This window comes from Muscardinus avellanarius, assembly GCF_963383645.1.
Source record: "Muscardinus avellanarius genome assembly, chromosome: 2".
Classification (NCBI taxonomy): Eukaryota; Metazoa; Chordata; class Mammalia; order Rodentia; family Gliridae; genus Muscardinus; species Muscardinus avellanarius.
This window is the reverse complement of record NC_137787.1, coordinates 169,192,000-169,198,810: the sequence shown is the minus strand read 5'-3', so window position 1 is coordinate 169,198,810 and position 6,811 is coordinate 169,192,000. Positions and strand designations below refer to the sequence as shown.

The 6,811-nt window shown below is 41.1% G+C and overlaps 1 pseudogene across 1 annotated transcript; it reads left to right on the top strand.

The window, feature by feature from the left end:
• The first annotated feature begins 455 nt into the window (after positions 1-455).
• Positions 456-883, top strand: LOC308258859 (U6 snRNA-associated Sm-like protein LSm2; annotated as a pseudogene). Its single transcript has one exon. The product of its transcript is annotated as a U6 snRNA-associated Sm-like protein LSm2 (transcript).
• The last annotated feature ends 5,928 nt before the right edge of the window (positions 884-6,811 follow it).

Genomic DNA, 6,811 nt, shown 5'->3' with positions numbered 1-6,811 from the left:
ATTCTTTTGGGTAGATACCCAGGAGTAGTATAACTAGATCATATGGCAGATTCATTCCCTTGGAATGCTATTTTTACACTCTTATTTGAAGGCAGATCCTAACTAAAATGTACCTATAAACTTTCAATGAGGACTGACACCTCCACTTCAGAAATCAGGACCAGAGTGAGAGGGTCTTTAATGAAAATCTCCAACCTGGAAGAGCTTTCACTGAGAGGGACAACTCTAATGTAGTTCCTCTAAAAAAATTTTTTATAATAGGAGTAAGCCCTTTAGAGTAAATATATATATTCAATATTAAATTAAGAAAGGGCATTTAGTCACCCCCACCTCTTTTTGCCTCTTAAATGCTTTACAAGGCTTATAAAAGTAAGCCAAGTCATTGGCATGTTGGTGGTATACACATTGTTGAAACACATCTGTGACAAAGATGGAGAGAGAATTCCATTTACCAGATGCCTTTTATCAAGTGTGGATTTGGCTTCCCTGCGCCTGCGCGGCCCCGCCCCGCCCTGCCCCACGCGCGGGCTCTCTCTGGTCCTGGCCGGGCCTCCAGCCCAAGGTACCAGGCCCTCTCCTTCCCGGTCCGGCCCGCAGCGTGCGGCGCCCGCACCATGCTCTTCTCCTTTTTCAAGTCCCTTTTGGGCAAGGATGTGGTCGTGGAAGTCAAGAATGACCTGAGCATCTGTGGGACCTTCCACTCTGTGGATCAGTATCTTGACATCAGTGTCACGGACCCTGAGAAACATCCTCACATGTTATCTGTGAAGAACTGCTTCATCAGGGGCTCGGTGGTCCGCTACGAGCAGTTGCCGGCAGACGAGGTGGACACGCAGTTGCTACAGGCGCGGCAAGGAAGGAAGCCATGCAGCAGAAGCAGTGATGGTGCCCCCCTCCGTTTTCTGTTGTTGACCTGCGACCTCAGGTCCCAGCTAGTGGCCCTTCCCCCACAACAATTGATTTGGTTTTTAAGATAGTGATGGCTTTTTTTTTTTTTTTTAAGGGATTTGAGTGAGTGAGAGGAATAATGGTGGGAGCAGCTGTCCTCTGATGAGAGGGAGAGGACAAGCAGACTGGAGAACAGCAAAGCCTTTCCAGTCCCGAGCATCTGCCTCACACAGGAGAGTTTCTGTGGTCTCTTGGGGCACCAGGTGATTATTTGGGGGATGGAATCCGTCCCGCATCGGGAATAAAATGTATGATGCAAATTTGAAGAAAAATAAAAAGACTGTGGATTTGACTATAATAGATATTTTAAGGAGTATCAAAAGCAGGGATATCCAGGCAAAGAGACAGATTAGCAACAGACAGTAGCTGTTTTCTGAAGGGTACTTACTGCGAACACTAGGTTTTCCTGCAAGTTTAGGGGCAATGCTTAATTGCTTGTGACAGTTTGCGGAAGACTGAGCACTGGATCAGAAACGAAAAAGTATGTGCTTCACTGGTAGCAAAAGCAGAACAAAGACATGTGGACACTAGGAAATTTAGTTCTGTTGGGTAAGTGATATAAAACATGCCAATTCTCCTAAATTCAATATTAGGGAGCTGTCTATATTACTCTCTACTATTTTTGGTGTCAACTGATTATTTCTGGGGTGTGTGAAAAACCTTGGAGCTCTGTGTATGGCAGGCAAGGAGAAATAAGAAAAAAACACGTTCAGTGGGGAAAAGAGAAAGAGCATGCAAGAAGTATAACCACATGCTGCTTCATGACTTTTTGATCAATGATAGGCCACATATACAATGCTAGTCCCATAAAATTATAGTGGAGCTGAAAAATTCCCATTACCTAGTGGTGTCCCATCGTAATATATCACAGCATATTATGTATTCCTGGTGATGTTGGTATAAACAAACCCACTGGGTGTCATTCCCATAAAAGTCTTGTGCAATTATGTACAGTGCGAAATAGCTGATGATGATAATAAACAACTATTACTGGTTCATGTATTCACTCTACTGTTTTATTGTTATTTTAGAGTATATTCCTTCTACTTAGTAAGAAAAAGTCTACTATGAAATGATATTCCATGTGAAATCGGTGGCAGCCTCAAATAGCTTGCATTTCAGTGCCTCTTGGTTGGGTTAGGAGTTTACGTCCAGTAACTGAGCAAGACCATCTGGATCTGTAGGAACTCTTTGTACAATTACACATTTCCTCACACATGTCTACACTGTTAAGACACAGAGTTGTATCACAGAAGACTAGTGAGTTGAGATGGGACATACAACACTAAGAGAAAATGTCTGGTTTCTTTTCCTGAACACTTGTAGATCCTTCTACTTCTTTTTGGTTTCTCCATCTGCTGATATTCTGGAAACCAAAGCCAAAAGCAATATATCATATCAGCAGCTCTAGGCGGAAGGCTGTTTCAAACCAAAATTGATTTTTTAATCTTTAATCAAGGCGGAATGACATGTCTTTATAGGGACAAAAGTTACTAATGCTTTAGGATTAGCTCAGCCTAGTATTTTGTAGAGGCTTGGGTTCATTTTAGTCTTTGCTTAGAACAAAGCAAAACAATATAATACATTTATAATCAAAATGAGGCACAGAATAGAGCAGGCATTCTCTTATTAAAATTCCTGACGTTCGGTCCAAGTCTGTAATCAGATTTTCTATGTTAGTTTGCCATTCCAATGAGAATGAGAAAGTAAACAGTTTGAAAACCAAAAAAAAAAAAAAAAAAAAATCAAGGAAGCAAAAGGGGAAATACCATGATGTCCTTCCATAAACAAGCTATAGTGTTGAGAACTGATGTTTTTATGAAAACAAAGGGGAAACATTTCTTGGATTGTTCTGTGTGTGTGTTCAGTCTTCAGCTTCCCTTGCTTTTGTGGAGGTAAATATTTCCTCTGGATTCTTCAGCCCCACCTAGAGCAACAGAGGTGACCTCTCTGTAGGCATTTCCTAGCGTTAATGACTGGCTAGTTTAAGGGCCTTGGGCTTTGCCTCGGGCTCTTCTCCAGCATCTCGTTAACTGGCAGGAAGCATTTCCTTTCTGTTTTTTACTATATATATTCTTAGAACAGAAGGCACCTTGGTTGAGCCAGACAACGTTACCCTTTCAGCATCTCATTTGTAAATAACCCTGTTATGAGTAATAGGAAGTGATCCAGCTGGTTGTAAAAAGACACAGGTTTAATGGGCAACTCCTGGTGGACTAATGGTTTTGTTGGAAACACACACACACACACACACACACACACACACACACACAGCACCTGCAGGACACAGTGCTCTGAGTGTCTTTTCTGCACATAATGAGCCTGTATTCAGGCAGAGATGTGCATGTACCTCTCTGGGAGTTATAAACCTTGAAAAATACAAAGAGGAAAATTAAAAAAAAAAGTCTAGTACATTTTATCCCCAGAGGCAAACATTATTCTGTCTGAGCATCATTCTTTCCTATGGTTCAGTAATTTCCAGGTGCAAGGTACAGCTGCTTTTACACACAGTATAATGCCCCTTTAAAAATTTATACTTGGTCCATACAGCTTATGAATCTAGTGTGGGAATATGGCGCTGTTGGTCATGGCCACTGTGCCTTCCTTTGACATTTGAAGACTGTGTCAAATGTAGTCATTTATGACATTTACTTTATCAAAATTTTATTTCTGCTGAACACAATGGCCTAATGCTTTATGCTGATTTACACCAGCAAGTAAACAAACATTTCTGGGGCACTAACTACAGTGCTAGGTTTATTTTGTTATTTTTTTTTAATTTGTTTTTGTGGTATTAGGGATTGACCTCAGAGCAACACCACCAATCCAATTTTATTTTGAAATGGGGTCTCACTAAGGTACTGAAGGCCTTGGTATTCTGCTGAAGCTGGCCTCAAGCCTGTGACCCTCCTGTCTCAGCCTCTCTAGTACTGGGAGGTTTTTCTATATAGAATAAATACACTCTGAAGTCAGAATTTCTATTTACACGTCATTGCCTGGACATAGCTCTAGTGTGGGCTACTAAAACGTATGCTAAGGGCATATGTTCTATTGTCCAAATGGCAGGATCTCTAGTTCCGTGGCTTGGACAAACTACTTAACCTTCTGTGATTCAGTTTCCCCATTTGTAAAGTTTGGAAAATAAGTGTCTACCAAGAGATTATATGAGGCCCAAGTGAAACAGTACATGTTAAGGATCTGATATATCTGTTGGATTGCTGGGAGAAAATTACTGAAACTGTTAAAATTGTGATATATAATATTCCTACTGTATGAGAGTTCTCTAGATAAACAGAGCAGAGAGAGAGAGAGAGAGAGAGAGAATAGAAAGAAGACACTTTAAGAATTGGTTCGTATAATATGAAAACAGAGTCCAAAGTCTTCAGTGTAGGCCAGCAGAGTGGAGCCTCAGGGAGGCTTGACTTGCTGCCAGGTTCAAGTGCAAAGGCAGTCCTGGCAGAGTGCACTATTCCTCAGCGGAGTTTAGTCTTTTTTAAGGCCTTCTACTGATTAAATGGGACCCACCCACATTCTGGAGGGAGATGTGCTTTACTCAAAGTCCACAGTTCTGGAGTTTAAAAGTCTAGAATCCAGGTTGTCAGCAGGGTTGGCTCTTTTTGAGAGCATGAAGGAAGGCGCCATCCCAGGCCCTCTCCATAGCCCGTAGATGGTCATGTGGTCTTTTTTTTTTTCACACCTTCTTTTCACTGTGTCCAAATTACCCCCTCCCTTTTCAGTACTGGAGAGTGAGCCCAAGGGCACTCTACCTCTGAGCTAAACCCCCAGCCCTATTTTCTAATTGTTTTGAAACATGGCCTCACTAAGTAGTTGCAGCTGGCCATGAACCTGCCATCCTCCTGTCTCAGCCTCCCAAGTACTGGAATTACAGGTATTTGCCACCATGCCCAGCTCTAAAATGTGCCGGTATTGGAAAATGGCTCTGATATTTCCAAATTGTGAAAATCAGTCAGAGTCTGGGTGCTTCAGCTGTTATTGCAGAGTTCCCCCCTCTCTCCTTTGTTCTAATAAGTAACCTATATTAAAAATGTAAAGGAAATTAAGGCCTTTAGCCTTAAAAGCCCTAGAGACTATTGAAGTCTTTAGGCCTGGAAACTCAGAGGCAATTAGTGCCTCTGTTGACCTCCTCCTCTCTGTGACCTGGCCTGAGTATAGTAAAGGTAAACTCTGTTCTGCTTTAGAACACCCATAGTTGATGAGCAACCAATACAGCCCAATACAGTAGAGGCAAAAGCCAGGTATATCATTCACCTCTACACTTAGTAAGTGCACTGTCCAGAGGTAAAGAGGCACCACCTGGCTAAGAAATAAGTTACTAGCCTATTGCTTTGTTAATGCTGATAAGAACATACCAATATAAAATCTATTTAAAAGTCAGGAATGAAGAGTTCCATTTTCGGGCTCTCCAGCATGCCTGTACGCTACTTTTTATTCTCTATTTCCTACTGATTTTGTAATAAAGATGTGTTAAAGGTGCACCAAGCTGTCTATTAGTTTTAATTTCTTCATTCAACAAATCCTAGAGGCCAGAGCGCCATTACAACCATAAGATAAAGTACCCCTTTTTATGAGGATATAAGCCATATTGGATCAGGCCCTTCCTAATGGCCACACTTGAATTTGGCTACTTTTGTAAAGATCTTATATCCAAATAAGGTCACACTTTGAGGTACTAGGGCTTAGGAGTGCAACATAGCAATGGAAAGGGAGGAAAGGGGATGATTTGACACCATTACATTTCTAATAACGTTTATGTACTTTAATAATTTAATTATTTACTTATCAAAGTTTTTCATATTTTCAAAGAGATTGTAGGTGAGCTGGGTGTCACAGTAGTACATGCCTCTAATTTCAGTACTTGGGAGGCTGGGACAAGAAGATTGCAGGTTCAAGTCCAGCCTTATCAACTTAGCAAGGCCCTATTTCAAAAAATTAAAAAAAGGTCTGAGGGCTATAGCTCAGAGATAGAATGCCCCTGAGTTCAATCCCCAGTAACCCTTCCTTCAAAAAAAAAGATACTAAGTGGCTAGAATAAATTGGTATCTTACTTGACACATAAGAAATCATTAGTTCATTTGAATAAATGCACAAAGCAAACAATTTCTTAAAATATAGTAAAAACTAAAAAGAATTAAAAGTGAATATGAGCAATATTAAGCAAGTACATCTAACAGAAGTTGAATTGATGAGCAGGGGATATGACTCTGCTGAAAGTTTCAGGTTAGAGAAAGCTGAAATTACCTTCAAAGAATACTACAGATATACCTGTATTTTGAGTAGCACTAAAAGATATAACCACAGTTCTGTTTCTAATTCACTCTGCCATTTTGAAGCAAAATGGCAATCTATAAAACCTTTTACCTGGGAGTACACTCTGTGATTTTTTAGTAGACTTTAAAGAGATTTTATACCCGAGTAGAAGTCACTGATATGAAAGGTTACCTGGAGTCTCATATCAGAGAATAGATTAGAAAGAAGCCAGAAAAACGTCCTACCCAGACAAGGCTAGCTGCTAATGTGAGGCATAGAAACAGAAAAGGGGGTGGACAGAGGTTGAAGGAGACAAATCAGTGCTTACATGAGGCAAAAAACAAATAATTTCACAATGCCCTACAGATCTCTCAAAATCCACCTAGATCATAAACAAGTGGTGGCCTGATCACATGCAGGCCAGTGTTTTACACCGTTTGTACTCCTCCTTCCCTCCCTCCCTCCCTTCCTCCCTCCCTCCCTCCCTTCTGTCTCAGCCTCACAAATGCTGGGATTACAAGCATGTACCACCATTGCCTGCCCTTCCTTCCTTCCTCCCTCCCTTCCCTTTCTCTCTTTCTCTCCCCTCTCTCCT